This window comes from Silene latifolia, chromosome 3 (genome assembly GCF_048544455.1).
Source record: "Silene latifolia isolate original U9 population chromosome 3, ASM4854445v1, whole genome shotgun sequence".
NCBI lineage: Eukaryota > Viridiplantae > Streptophyta > Magnoliopsida > Caryophyllales > Caryophyllaceae > Silene > Silene latifolia.
This window is the reverse complement of record NC_133528.1, coordinates 47,561,671-47,576,335: the sequence shown is the minus strand read 5'-3', so window position 1 is coordinate 47,576,335 and position 14,665 is coordinate 47,561,671. Positions and strand designations below refer to the sequence as shown.

Here is a 14,665-nt window from a genome sequence, read left to right as displayed (position 1 = left end):
GAAAGGCTGATGAGACAAGTTGGGCTGAAGCAGACGATCCCGAGGCTTAATACCGTCCCGCAGACTGCTATGGCGCTTACTACAGAGAGCCGAAGAGAGTGGGCCATTAAATGGGCCCAAAGAAACATGTGGTTCTTGAATTTTCTGCCAATGCCTTGTGGGTGTCGGATTCTTATCTGAGATGGAGAAAGGCTACTACTTCGGAAGAGCGCGAGATATTGAGGAAGCGCGAGCCCGTTGACTACAAGGTGCGCGAGGTAGAGAAAGAGAAGGAGAAGCATCTGATAGAGGGAGAAGAAGAAGCCGGGTTTCAAGTTGTTCATCCTTCGAAGAAACCAAAAACTACTCCTGTCGCGGAAATGGTGATTGGCAAGAATGGAAAAGCTAGGCCTCGAGAAAGACCGTTGGTAATTAGGTCTGAAGTGGCGCAAGAGCGTCCGGCTCGAGGTCGTGACAAGAAATATGACAAGAATTACAAGGGCAAGGGGAAGATGGAGGAATAGCCCGAGTCTTTATTTATTATTTGATTATTATTATTATTTATTGTAATAAAAAGGTGGAGTTTTTAGAATCCTAGCCTATTCTATTTTTATTATGTCGTTTACTATTATTAGAATGAATGAAATAAAAAAGGTTAAATGGTTATGAAACCGTTGTGATTTTCTTTTTATTATTCTTGTTGAATTTCAAATGCAATGCAAATGTCCTTCTATTTACATTTTAGATATTGGGTTGAATCCTGTGAAGGATTGCTTACGTATTCACTTAAAAAATGAAATCAAACCCTTGCGCGTAGTTCGAGTAAATGTAAAAGAATAATTGTTCTAAGCAAGAGCTCGTAATGAACTTAGAAAAGAAGCATGAGCTTTTTGCTTACTCTGAAGGTGCAAATTTAGTTTATTTGATGATACGAGGATGATGAATTTGTCAAAATGCAAGAGTATAGTGACATTAGCTTATTTCAGCTTGGCCAGGGGCCGTTTATTTAGGGCCACAAGAGCGACACGTGGGGTTACGCGAGGAGCGTTTTTGTTCCTATTCTAGGCATAGTATCGTTTTAGTTGGTCAAGGTTTGTTGGGTTCGAAAACTCATTCCTGTCTAGGTCTGTGATTCTAACCGCCCCTCCTGGGAGTATAGACTTGACTAGAAAAGGCCCGGCCCAATTAGGTTTGAATTTTCCCCGTGGGTCAACAGGTAAAAGAGCTCTAACCGATTTGAGCACTAAGTCTCCTTCTTTGATGTTTCTTAGCCTAACCCTTTTGTTGAAAGCTCGTTTGATACGTGCTTGATATGTTTGGACATTATGCAAGGCGCGTAGCCTACGTTCATCCAGGAGGATGAGTTCTTCATATCTATCCCTCTTCCAATCGGCTTCCGGGATTTGACTTTCGAGTAGAATACGTAAGGATGGTATCTCTAGCTCGACTGGTTGTACAGCTTCCATGCCGTAGGTCAAATAGAAAGGAGTAGCCCCAGTGGGCGTCCTAACAGATGTACGATACCCCCACAAAGCAAAGGGTATCTTGCTTGGCCAATCTCTATAGTTGTCAATCATTTTCTTGAGAATCGTAACAACATTCTTGTTTGCCGCCTCTACCGCGCCGTTAGTCTGTGGTCTATAGGGCGAAGAGTGGTGATGCTTAATCTTGTATTTGGCTAGCAATTGCTCGGTCTCAGCTTGGAAATGTGATCCGTTATCACTAATGATCTCATGTGGGCAACCATATTGACAGATGATGTTGTTTTGTATGAACTTTGCCACGTTTTTGGCTGTTAGCCTAGTGTAGGAAGCCGCTTCTACCCATTTGTTGAAATAGTCAATTGCTACTAGGATGAAACAGTGACCTCCTGTTCCGGCCGGGGTTATCTTCCCGATTATGTCAATTCACCAAGCGGAAAATGGCCAAGGAGATGTCATTGTATAGAGCAATGAAGGAGGGACATGTTGTACATTCCCGAAGATTTGGCAATTATGGCAATGTCTTACGTATTTGATGCAATCGGATTCCATTGTGGTCCAATAATACCCCAAACGTGTGATTTTCTTCGCCATCATGGGCCCACTCATTTGAGGACCGCATTCTCCATCGTGGACTTCTTCCATCACCTTTCGCGCCTGTGAATGATCAAGGCAACGTAGGATTACACCAAGAGGTGTTCTTTTGTATAATTCCCCTTGCATGAGAATGTATTGGGAAGCGAGTAGGCGTATAACACGTTGTCCCCTCTTGTCCATATCCGGTGGATAGGTACCATTGAGTTTGAAATTCAGGATTGCTTGGAACCAGGGTTCCTGCGCGGTTTCCTCTTCATCGGTGATTTGGTGGACATAAGCCGGCTCTGACCGTCGTTCGATGCACAAAGGCATTTCCACCATGTGATCTGGCATGTTAATCAAAGATGCAAGTTTCGCAAGAGCGTCTGCAAATTGATTTTCTTCCCGAGGTAGGTGTAGGTAGGTTACGTGATCAAAGAATTGAGCGACTTGGTCTATTCTAGCTTGATAAGGTGCGAGGCTTTCGCTTCGAATTTTCCAAGATCCTATAACTTGGTTGATGATCAGTGATGAATCCCCAAGTACTCGGAGGTTTTTAATGCCTAAGCTTACTTCCGCTTGTAGTCCAATGAGACAAGCTTCATATTCTGCAGCGTTGTTTGTCACCTCGAAGTCGAGTTTGACAGCAATCGGTGTATGCTCGCCTTCAGGAGAAATGAGCAACACTCCAATTCCAAATCCTCTCAAGTTCGATGCTCCATCAAAGTAAAGGTCCCAGGAATCTACATCAGTTTGGAGTATATCCTCGTCTGGAAATGACCAAGTATCTATTGTTTGTGCGTCATTGATGGGATTTTCTGCGATGAACTCGGCGACGGCGCGACCTTTTATAACTTTCAGTGGCACGTATTTGAGGTCGAATTCTGAGAGCATCGGGGTCTATCTTGCTAGGCGTCCGTTGAGGACGGGTTTCTCGAAGAGATATTTGACTGGATCCATTTTGGAGTATATCTTAACGGAGTAGCTAAGCATGTAATGGCGTAGCTTCTTCGTTGCCCACACAAGAGCGAGGCATGTCTTTTCGAGTTGTGAATATTTGCACTCGTACTCTAGGAACTTCTTACTAAGGTAGTAGATAGCCCTTTCTTCACTTCCTACAGTTTGAGCTAGCATGGCACCCATGGCCGTTTCGGTTACTGTGAGATATAAACCAAGAGGTTGATCTCGTTGTGGTGGCATGAGCACTGGTGGTTTAGCCAATATCTCTTTGATTCGGTCGAATGCTTTATGACAATCATCATCCCACATGGTGTGGTCCGTTTTCTTGAGTTTCTTGAAGATAGGCTCACAAATCATTGTACGTTTCGATATGAATCGACTTATATACTGTACCTTTCCCAGGAATCCTCTTACTTCTTTTTCTATTTGAGGTTGTGGCATTTCGACCAGAGCTTTTATTTTGGAAGGATCTATTTCTATACCTCTTTGACTAACGACGTATCCCAGGAGTTTGCCAGATGTTACCCCGAATGTGCATTTCTGAGGATTGAGCCTCATGTTGTACTTTCGTAGTCTTGCGAAGAACTTGCGAAGGTTCGCAATATGCCCCTCTCTTTCCTTGGATTTGACAATCATGTCATCTACGTATACCTCAACTTCTTTGTGCATCATGTAATGTAAGAGTGTAGTTGCGGTGCGTTGATATGTAGCTCCGGCGTTGATCAATCCAAACGGCATGACCGTATAGCAATAGGTTCCCCATTGAGTGACGAATGCGGTCTTATGCATATCTTCCATGGCCATTTTGATTCGATTATAACCCGCATACCCATCCATGAAGGATAGTGATGCGTGATCCGCAGTATTGTCCACCAATATGTCGATGTGAGGTAGAGGGAAGTCATCTTTTGGACTTGCTTTGTTTAAGTCCCTAAAGTCAACACAAACACGGATTCTCCCATCCTTTTTTGGGTACGGGTACTATGTTAGCTACCCAGTCAGAATACTCGGAAACTTTGATGAACCCGGCTTTGAATTGCTTGTCAACTTCTTCCTTAATCTTTAGAGCCCATTCTGTCCTCATTCGTCGAAGCTTCTGTTTCACAGGTTTGAAACCTGGCTTAATCGGAATTCTATGTTCAGCGATATCCCTATCGATCCATGGCATGTCTTTGTAGGACCAAGCGAAAATGTCTTTGAATTCATTTAGGAGGTCTATGAAATCGGCCCTTTTGGTAGAGCTCAAGGTAGTCCCTATCCTATGTTCTTGGGGTTCTAGTTCGGTTCCTACATTGATGGGTTCGGTGTCCTCTATTACTGGTCCCCCTTCCCCTTCCTGAAGTATTTCTTTGGCTACATAGGGAGGTATTTCGATCGAGTCTGGGTCTTGGTCATCCTCAGTATCATCGTAAACAGAATTGCACTCAAGATAACACAAAGAGTAAGCAGAACCTGATTTATTCATATTAAAATTTGAGTAAAGTTGAAACAAAGAAGCCAACTGATCCATGGTCAGTAGAGGCAAAGGGACAGTGGTTGGGGCATTTCCCGAACTACTGTGACTACTCGAGGCTAAGCTAGGAGAAACAAAGGGAGTGGGGATGACGACAGGAGTAGACTCTCTAATGACTTCTCTAGACTCCGACTCCGACTCGAACTCATCGTCTTCTGGTTCTCCTTTGAACATCTCTCCTTCTCCAGTGGTGACCTTGAAGAGTCTTCCTTGATTGTTGGTCCACTTGATTGATTTTCTCCATCCTTTCTGCTGTTTTGCGTTTGTTTCTGCAGTCCCAAGCGTGGCAATGATCTCATCTATGATGCTTTTGGAGCTCTTGATTAAGGGAAGGTCTTGGAGATAGACATCTTCCTCACTATCCGTCCATATCCCATTAATGACCTCTTCTTTCGGGGAGATAAGATGCGAGCAATCTAAGGTAGATTCATCACTTGTAATCACTAGAACTCCAAGAGGATTCTCAGTGTTGTTGGGTTTACCTCCCGGCGGTATTGGTAGTCGGCCATCTTCAATCATGTCTTGAAGCACATTTTTCAACTTGTAGCATTTTTCTGTGTCGTGCCCTTTGCCCCTATGGTATTCACAGTACGAATTCTCGTCCAAAGAATTTGGATTTCCTTTCGGGTTCGGGAGTAGGTCCAATGGGTTGGAGTTTACCTTGCTTCATTAACCTTTTTAGAGCGTTGGAGTAAGTGTCCCCAAGATTTGTGAATTTCCTTGGTGGTGTATTTTTCTTGGATGGCTCGAGAAGGTTAACTTCATCGGTCTTGCTAGTAGAGCCGTATGAACGACTTGTTGAACCTTGATATCCTCGGCCTACCGTTTTGGACAAGAGTCCTTTACGGATGTCATCTTCAATCCTTGTCCCTAGCACGGTCAAGTCCTTGAAAGTTTTGATGTTTTGGTATCTCAAATGATTGGCATAGATGGGTTTGAGATTGTCCACAAACTTCTCCACAAGGGTAGCCTCATCCGGGCGTTCAACTAGTTGAGTGCTAGTCTTCCTCCACCTACTTAGGAAGTCGGTGAATCCTTCTTTGTCATTTTGGGTAAGAACCTCTAGAGTACGCATGTTTACTTGGATCTCGGCATTATCCGTATATTGTTTAGAAAACTCGATTGCGGCATCCTCCCAAGTAGCGACCTTCTTGTGATCTAAGGAGTAGAACCATTGCTTTGGGATAGTGTCAAGAGATGAAGGAAAGATCCTTAAGAACATCTCAGGTTTGATGCCTTTGATAGACATGTAATCCTTGAAGGCACGGATGTGGTTCAAAGGGTTCTCATGCCCTTGAATTTAGGGATATCCGTCATATTGAAGTTAGTTGGCAATTTGGAATTGACGGCCTCATACTTGCGATTTTTCTCCCTGTAAATGTCATCCCCTTTAAGGTACATCAATTGCTCCTCTAAGTATTGGAGTCTTTTCTCGGCTACAGTCATCCCCATGAGAGGATTTTCATCCCTGGATTCATTCTCGTAATCACCTATTACTTCATCTTCTTGAGGAGGCAATCTTCCCTCTACGGCATAGATTCGGCCCTCGATGGTCTCGAGGCGGTCATAGACTTGGTCTTGGGTAACTTGCATTTGGGCTAGCGCGGCTAGGATTCGATCATTACCATCTTGAAGTTGGTGGAGATTTGTTTCGCTGGATCCAGGCATCTTGAAAACTGGATAATAGACCGGCGACGAATCAAAACACGATCGACCATTCTACCAAACTTGCTAAAAGAAGAAATGTTTTGACTCGTGAAGTGGGTGTGTGCCACTTGTGTTGAGTGAGTTTTGAAGAAAGACAAGGTTTGAGAATGTGTGTCCTAGTCAACTATAGTGTAGCTGTAGGAGTGGACTCGAAGCGAGGTTTTGAAATGGGCTTGTGGCCCGAATTTTGACACGACAAACGGACAGAGTTATGACCGGATTTTGCGCTAATTGAAGGCCTATTTCGAAATCTTTGATTAAGAAAAGGGTTTTGATTCTTTGAAAAATCGTCATGGTTTTGTTTAGAAATGGTGATCACGTAAGGTACAAACATTTATACAAGCATTATAACGGGATGCTGAGTGCATTTAAAAAGGTTTTGGTTTAAAGGGTGGGTTGCCATACCGAACCATCAAACCCGAAGTCTGTGGTGGTGCATGTTGTAAGAGGAGTAGGATGCGATAAAAGAGAGTTTCATGGTGGTGCATGTTGTAATATAATTGGAAGTAGAGTGTTAGCGTAGCGTAAAGGAGGGATTTGTTTTGTGAATGATACTTATAAAAGGCCATGGTCGTGCTTGTTGTAGTGTGATGCTTCGGAGTATGAGAATATTTTATATAGAGTTGACAGTTGGAGGATGATGTTATGAGTCTGAGTAAACTTCAAGGACGAAGTTCCTTTTAAGGGTGGTAGAATGTAACATTCCGTTTGATGTTATGGGTATTTTGATATTGGATTTGCTCTGGATAATATATTACGGAGCCAGTTGGTAATGTATGGAGTTAGTATTGAAAGAGATATAATGGAGTTGTGTGGACAGCGGGGGCCCACGGGGGCGCTTGGGAGGAAAAGAGAAACAAGCGTTTGCATTTTTGTATGGAGTCGCCACCAATTTTTATGGGAAATTGGAACCGTTCGAATACCTCGTGTCATGTCAAGACACAAAGTAGAGACATGAACACTAAGCAATCGTTACCCTTAGCCTTCTATGTCTAGAATGACTCTCGTGGATGCCAATGAACACGGGTGTTCACAGATATCTGGAGTAAGGGGTGAGGGTACGTATTAGGAAGCTCTTTTGATCGAACACCTAATCCCGCCCGCCTCGATAGCGGCCTCTACTAATGATTAGGGAAGTTATTCGTACTCGATTATCGTCGGCTATATGCATGCAATGCAACATCCAAGTTTTAATCCTAACATGTGAGAATTAGGCTAAGTCGGTTAACAATTAGTTTAACATACAATTGGGTCGAAGTTGGAATTTAATGCTCAATTACATGCGAAGACATTCAAGCAATAAAAGAAATACAATAATTATAGATTACAATAATGAAAATTACAATAATTACATTGGGTTAGGCGATTTATGTCGAAAATACCTTTAAAACGGATAATTTGAGAAAAAGAATAAAAGAATAAATAACAAACAGATCAGAAGGTGATAATACGGTTAATATTTAATTATACGTAAACTAAATAACTAAGTCAAAGCAGAAAACGGAGTTCAGAGACAGAATTCAGCCCGGAACAAGCGCAGCAGACGCTGCGTCCTTTGGAATAGGCGCAGCAGACGCTGCGTCTGTTCCTGACCTGAATTCTGGCTGTGAAGCCGGAATCGCGTTTTGTTAATACTCGTTGATAAATTTAATGATGGATTAAATTATTTACTCGGATGGAAGTGATTAATAGGTTATTTAACATGTGATTGGGTCATGTAAATAGTAAAACATGGATAAGACGGAATTAAGGTGGATTAATTACATGAGTGAAAGATATTCACAAGCTAAACAAATTAAATCAATTAATTATGTTAAACACGATGGATTAATGACGAATATATGATAAATACGACAAAAGACAGATGAAAGCTATATCAAAGACGAATTCCAGAAACCCAATATTGATGAATTGAATCTCTATAACCCGGATTTGAATTTAATGACGAAAACCCGCAAATATTAGATTATTTGGGATTTAAGTCGGATTTATGACGAATTATATGCTAATGAATGATGAACGATATACATATGAGATTATAAACTATCATGATGAAGAATTAACAAATAAACGAAAACAAATAAACACGACGAATTACAGAGGACGAACGAAGAAGAAAGGAAGCAGGAATTGCGGCAGCCCCACGAAGAGACGCAGCAGGAACTGCGCTCCTTCGAAGAGGCGCAGCAGTTGCTGCGTCCTTTCTCGACGTTTGTCTACTGAAAATCCGTAAAAAAGGGTTTTAACAAAGGTTTTAGAAATCGGTTTTAATTGGCATTTTCGACATAAACCTTACAATTGTGATACAATAATTAAAATACAATGAATAAAAGAGAGATTATACACCCTCAGACTTACATGTTGACGAAATGAGAAGGACTAAGATATCGATTAGTGATGCTCGACGCGAATGCAAAGAAAGTGCCCTCGTAAGAGGAAAACGATTAGATTAATTAAGTTGATTGATGTGGAGTTGGTCAAATTGGTCGGTCATGCAAACGAGGCTGGTACTCAGAAGGATACGAGCTTACGTGGTCGAATGTTCAAGCACGTAGACGCCAAAAAGTAAGAACAAAAGTCTAGAATGCAAAGGGAGAAGAGAAGGGCGGACACTCGCGTGAGAAATATGAGGAGCGAAGGCTCCTATTTATACTAATCACGTGAAGGAATTAGGGTTTCGGAGACTCTTTGGAAGTGAATCTCGGAAAGATATAAAAAAGATACGAGAAATACGCGAGAAAGGGCTGGGAAGAGGCGCGCAGCGATCATGCGTCTCTTGGAAGAGGCGCAGCACCTGCTGCGTCTCTTCCCAAGGGGTTTCCTTCTGCGGAAGAAAGATTTCCGTGTTTAAGTTATGGTAGGACGGAATAATTTGGTTTTCCTCAATATCTTATGTGAATATTACGGGAAATTGTTTACCAAAGGATAAAGATTATGAAATATGGAATAGAAATATCCGGAACATTCCAGAACATTCTGACTCGGGATTTAACGGTTATCAGAAAATGAAGACGGTTTTAGACCCGGACTCCAAATATACTCTAATTACTGTCAAAACGACCGTATCGGCACGTAGATGACAACTAAGAGGTAGACATTAATATTTGAGCAATCACTTGACGATAATCTTACGAACTGTCACAAATCGTTCCGCGTACCAAACATGCGGCCCAATCATCACCGAGTGGTTTGCGGGAGGTGCAGAAATGAGGTATCTACAAGTTGATACGATATCGTGAGCCATGTTGTGGAGGTAGGAATAGTTAGTGGAGTTGGTGTTACGAGTTCATGTTTGGGTTGGAGTTTCGTTTTGAGTTCTTAGTCACGTTGTTGTGTCTTGATCGAGTTAGTATGTTTCTTTTTAGAGTATGGGTTGAACTTCGGGGACGAAGTTCTTTTTAAGGAGGGAAGACTGTAATACTCCGTATTTATAAGTCTCTGGGTACTCTATCGAGTAGGCCTTACTCTGTCGAGTAAGGGTGAGTTGCGATTTAAAATAGTTTCTGACCTGTTGGGTACTCGATCGAGTAACGTGGGTACTCGATCGAGTAAGGGGGCACTCGATCGAGTACCTTAGATACTCGATCGAGTAGCCGGTTTACGGGGGATGTTTTGTCGGGTTTTGTTAAATGATGCGAGATAAGTATAAAAGGTTGTCCGTCACTTTTCTTAGTTTCTTTTATCTTTTCTAAAACCTAAGTGAGGAGAAAAGGAGTTACGTAGTTTGTCTGACATCGCATCATTAGCAAATCCCGGAGCTTGGAAGGTCGGATTATACCTTTCTTTATATTGTTGTGATCCTTGCGTCGAGGGTAAGATCTATGTACCGTTTTTATAGTTTTTCCTTAAAGTTGGTTAAACCCTAATATAGGGATTTGAGGGTTTTGTTGTAGATTGTGATTTGGTAGTGTTTATGTGTATGTATGATAGGAGGAGGATTTGTAGAAGAGGCTTTTTGATACAGCTGTTGAGACCGTCTGATAGTTGTGCTTTCCAGGTAGGATTTCCGACTCAGTATTAGTCCCATAATGGGATGATTGTTGATGTGTTGAGATTTATTGTTTAATATCGTAATTGTATTGTGACGGCTGTGATTGTGATTGTTTGTCTCTGGTTCTCGAGATGCGTTCTCGGCTGAGTGGAGTCACTTGCGGGAGTGGCTTCACGCCCTAGTTTCGCCCTTCGTGGAACCCGCCACGGAAGGGGATCTGCACATTAATGGACAGGGTTATCGCTCGGTATGATGAGCGGGGCTTAGGTGGGAATGGCCTGCGGTCCCCCACTCGGCGGGCTGGTCCAGTGGACATCGGTGATTGAGATTGATGGACCGGTGTGATTGTGTGTGTGTGACGGTTAAGGTTGTGCTTTTATCGTATTGTTGATATATATAAGTTGTGTGATTAGTCTTGTCCCGGTTGTTGTTTTGTAAAACTGCGGTGATCCATTCGGGGATGGTGAGCAGAATTGAGCGGTTTGAGTTGAGTCTTTGGGATAGCCGGGATGTGCCACCGTCGACGATAGAAGTCTTCCGCTTTGTAGCTTTACTAGTTTTATAACATTTCGATTAATTCAAAGAGACGGTTGGTTTTGAGAACATGTATCGTATTTTGGTATTTGGTTTCAGTTGTAACCTTTCACTAAACTTATATTATTTAAAGTTGTTTCGTTATTGTCTTATGAATATCATGCCTCGGGTAACCGAGATGGTAGCATCCTTATACCTGAGTGGTCCTGGTAAGGCACTTGGAGTATGGGGGTGTTACAGAAAAACTCTTGTTGATTCTTTTGCATTTGGAGGACCGCTTTTTGAACATCAAAACCTTGGTCATTTTTTTGATTGTATGGAGTTTGATTTTGGTAACCTTGGTTTTGGTTGTAAAAGGGTCTTTGATTTTGGTTTCTCATAGGAGGTGGGGTGTATGTTGGTTGAGGGTTTTGAACATTTTGGCTTTTTTATGAGAGATTTGGGTGGAATTTGGTGTTTTCATTGTAATAATTGGAATAAGGGGTACCACTCTTGTATGCTTGAAAAGTATTCACTTGTTCATTTGTTCCCCTACATTCACTTTGGTCATGTCCCAAAGTTCCACAATTCTCACATATCCCGCTTGGGATTGATGAATATGCCGTCATGGCATTGACATGATGCTTTGGTGATTTTGAGGCTTCTTCAAGTCTAGCCATAGCTTTTTCGAACTTCAAGTTGATGGTATCAATGTGAGCACTAAGTTTAGCACCCAATTGAGTAATAGAGTCCACTTCATGCTTTCCTCCTCTAGTAGCCTTGCGAGGTCTACTATATTGTGAATTATGGACCGCCATTTCCTTAATCTTGTTCCAAGTTTGATTATCGTCAACTTCGGTGAACATACCATTTGATCCCATGTTGAGAATGTTTCTTGAGTCTTCATAAAGACCATTCCAAAATGGTTGTACCAAGAACCACTCGCTAAGTCCATGATGAGGACATGAGCGACAAATTCCCTTGAATCGCTCCCAAGCTTCATACAAAGATTCTTCATCTCTTTGCTTAAAGCCCGTAATTTGAGCTCTTAGCATGTTAGTCTTTTCCGGTGGGTAGAACTTTTTGTAGAAAGCTAGAGCCAACTTCTTCCAAGAGTCGATTCCGAGAGTAGCCTTATCAAGGCCTTTCAACCATTGTTTTGCGGTGCCAATTAGAGAAAAAGGAAATAAGACCCATCGAATTTGGTCTTGAGTTACACCGGTTTGTGAAATCGCATCACAATAGTCACAAAAAGTCTCCATGTGAGAATGAGGGTCTTCACTAGGCATCCCCCCAAATTGGCTTCTTTCGACTAATTGGATAAATGCGGATTTGGCAATGAAATTTCCGGTTAAATGTTGTGGTGTGGGAGTACCATTGGGTAGGTTCTCCTCGGTTGGTACGGAATGTGATGAAAATTTAGGCATTGTGGGTTGATTTTGTGTTGGATTTTGTGTTGGATTTTGTGTTGGGTTCTCCTCACCTTCTCTTACAAAAGGGTTGATGAACTCAATAGTGTTTGGTTGAATATCTACAACCTCACCAATACCTCTCAAAGTTCTTCTAGCAAGTCTTCTATTGTTTGTCAAAGTCCTTTCAATTTCGTGATCAAAGGGTAACAAGTTACCTTGTGATCTTCTAGACATGCAAAATATCAAACAACTCGAAAATAATTAGAACAAACCTTGAGGAGTTTTACTTCCCCAAGGCAAAGAAAGACACAACTAATAACAATCTAATAAAATCTAAATCAAGTTAACACCGTCCCCGACAACGGCGCCATTTTTGGTCGGACTCTCTTGAGAGGTTTAGTTTTCGGTACTTGTCGTTAGGAGCACCTAGACCAAAACACTATTTATAACTCCACAAACAACTATACAATTAGTAAAGAGGCAAGTAAAGGTCGGATCCCAAGTGACGGGAATTGAGATGAGATTTTCAATTGCAACTAGCGGTGTCTAGGGTGTCATAATTTGGGGTTGGAATAGAAGATCACTAAACTAAATAAAAGTAAACAAGCAAGATGATTAAAAAGGGATGTAAACAATTGATAAAAGGCACTAGGGTGTCATGGGGTCATAGGGGATTCATGGGAATTGATCATACAAACATATTCTCAAATTATAAGCAAGCAATTATTGTTGTGATGGATCGAGTTGGTTTATATCTTACAATCCTAGGAAAGTTTGGGTCCCGGAGCCGAATCGATTAGATTGTACAACACCTACAAGTCGACTTAATCTTCCCTACTCAACTATATGCATGGTCTAATGAGACTCGAGTTGGTTTATGTCTTACAAGTCTCATTGAAAAGATAGGTGATGGGTAAAAAATGCAAGGATTCATAGGCTCGCATTTCATCAAACATAACATGTGCATAAGTTGAGATCACAACAAGCAAGCAAATAAACTATGAAAACATATTAATTTAAGCATGAATCATCCCCCATGTTGGTTTCCCCTAATTACCCATTAACCCTAGCTAAGAAAACTACTCACTCATTATCATGTTGAACATGCTAGCAAGGTTGTCAATCATACCAACAAAGTAAAACATGATGAATAAATAGAGATGATTAACAATAATTAAAAAGGGATTAAGAGAATTATACCTACTAATGATTCCAATAATAAAGCAAAGAATAATAGAAGTACTTGATGATTGATTGGAAGGTTGTCAATCTCCCAATAATAACCCAAATAATCTTCAATTACCCAAAATGAAAGATGAACAAGAGAGAGATTAAGGAAATGAGATTTGTATTAAGGCTTGATTAAAAGTTGATTACAAGATTAAAGAGAGATTTGATTAATATAAACTACACTAAAGATTGATAAGAAGAACATGCCAACCTAATTAGACTAATGGGGTATTTATAGTGGGGATTAGGTACACAAATTAGGGTTTACTAAGGGCTTAAATGATGATTAAGTCCTTGAGGAATCGCTCCTCTCAGAAAAATATGCGAGTCTCCTTTTTGCTAGTCTTTCCCGAGGTATGCGCATCCTTCATAGAACGAGTAGAAGACGGATTAGCTGTCACACAATCCGAGCGTCCAGGGCACGGGACGGGCGAATTGTGGTAGTTTTGGACGAGCGGATTCGTGGGGTGGACGGGCGGATTGTGGTGGTTTTGGACGAGCGTCCAGCTGAGGAAGACGCTCGGATTGCTTGTCTTGGACGGGCGAATTGTGGGCAATCCACTCGGATTGTAGATCAACTTCTTCCTTTCTTCTTTTCTTCCTTTCTCTTCATACAATCCTTGAGGATTTCCTCGGGGATGCAAGGATCTTTTCTCATCATTGCCCATCTACTATAGTATGTACAAAGGCCTTCTAGTCTTGTCTTCTCTTTGATGCTTGGTCATTGAATTAAATCAATTTAGCTCTATTTTGCCATGAAAATACAAGGTTTGCACTCCTTTCCTACCAAGGGATCAAAACCTCAAAGAATATGCAAAACAAAGGACTAAAGACAATAAATGACCCAAATATGCACTAAAAAGCATGGGAACAAGGCTAATTCGGGGACTAAGTATGCTCAAATTATAGTCACATTACTGGTAGGCGGCCTAAATCCACAGACCGAGACGTGGCCCATGTCCACAGTACCAAGCCGGAATTCCATGGTGAGGACAACTAGCAATTAGATTTTGGCACCTATCCCATGCCTTACCCAAGGACTCCCCATCTTCTTGTTAGAATGTATGGATATCATTTTGGAGCATAGCGGTCTTGGATGATGGGTAATACTTGGCTAAGAACACCTTGGCTAAGGCATCCCATGTAGTAAATGTGTTCGGAGGGTGCACATTCAACCAACGATCCACTTTATCTCTTAGAGAAAATGGGAACAACATCAACCTCAATGTGTCTTTGGACACTCCATTCCGCTTCATCATGGCAACCTTGTTTTTGAACTTCTTTAGATGGGCATGAGCATCTT

The 14,665-nt window shown here is 41.6% G+C and overlaps 2 non-coding genes across 2 annotated transcripts; both read left to right on the top strand.

Moving 5' to 3' along the window:
- Positions 1–11,668: 11,668 nt before the first annotated feature.
- On the top strand, positions 11,669–11,775 carry LOC141650505 (small nucleolar RNA R71). The gene has a single exon (XR_012546533.1). It is a non-coding gene; the product is annotated as a small nucleolar RNA R71 (small nucleolar RNA).
- A 2,565-nt stretch (positions 11,776–14,340) lies between these two features.
- Positions 14,341–14,447, top strand: LOC141650183 (small nucleolar RNA R71). Its single transcript, XR_012546232.1, has one exon. It is a non-coding gene; the product is annotated as a small nucleolar RNA R71 (small nucleolar RNA).
- Positions 14,448–14,665: the final 218 nt, after the last annotated feature.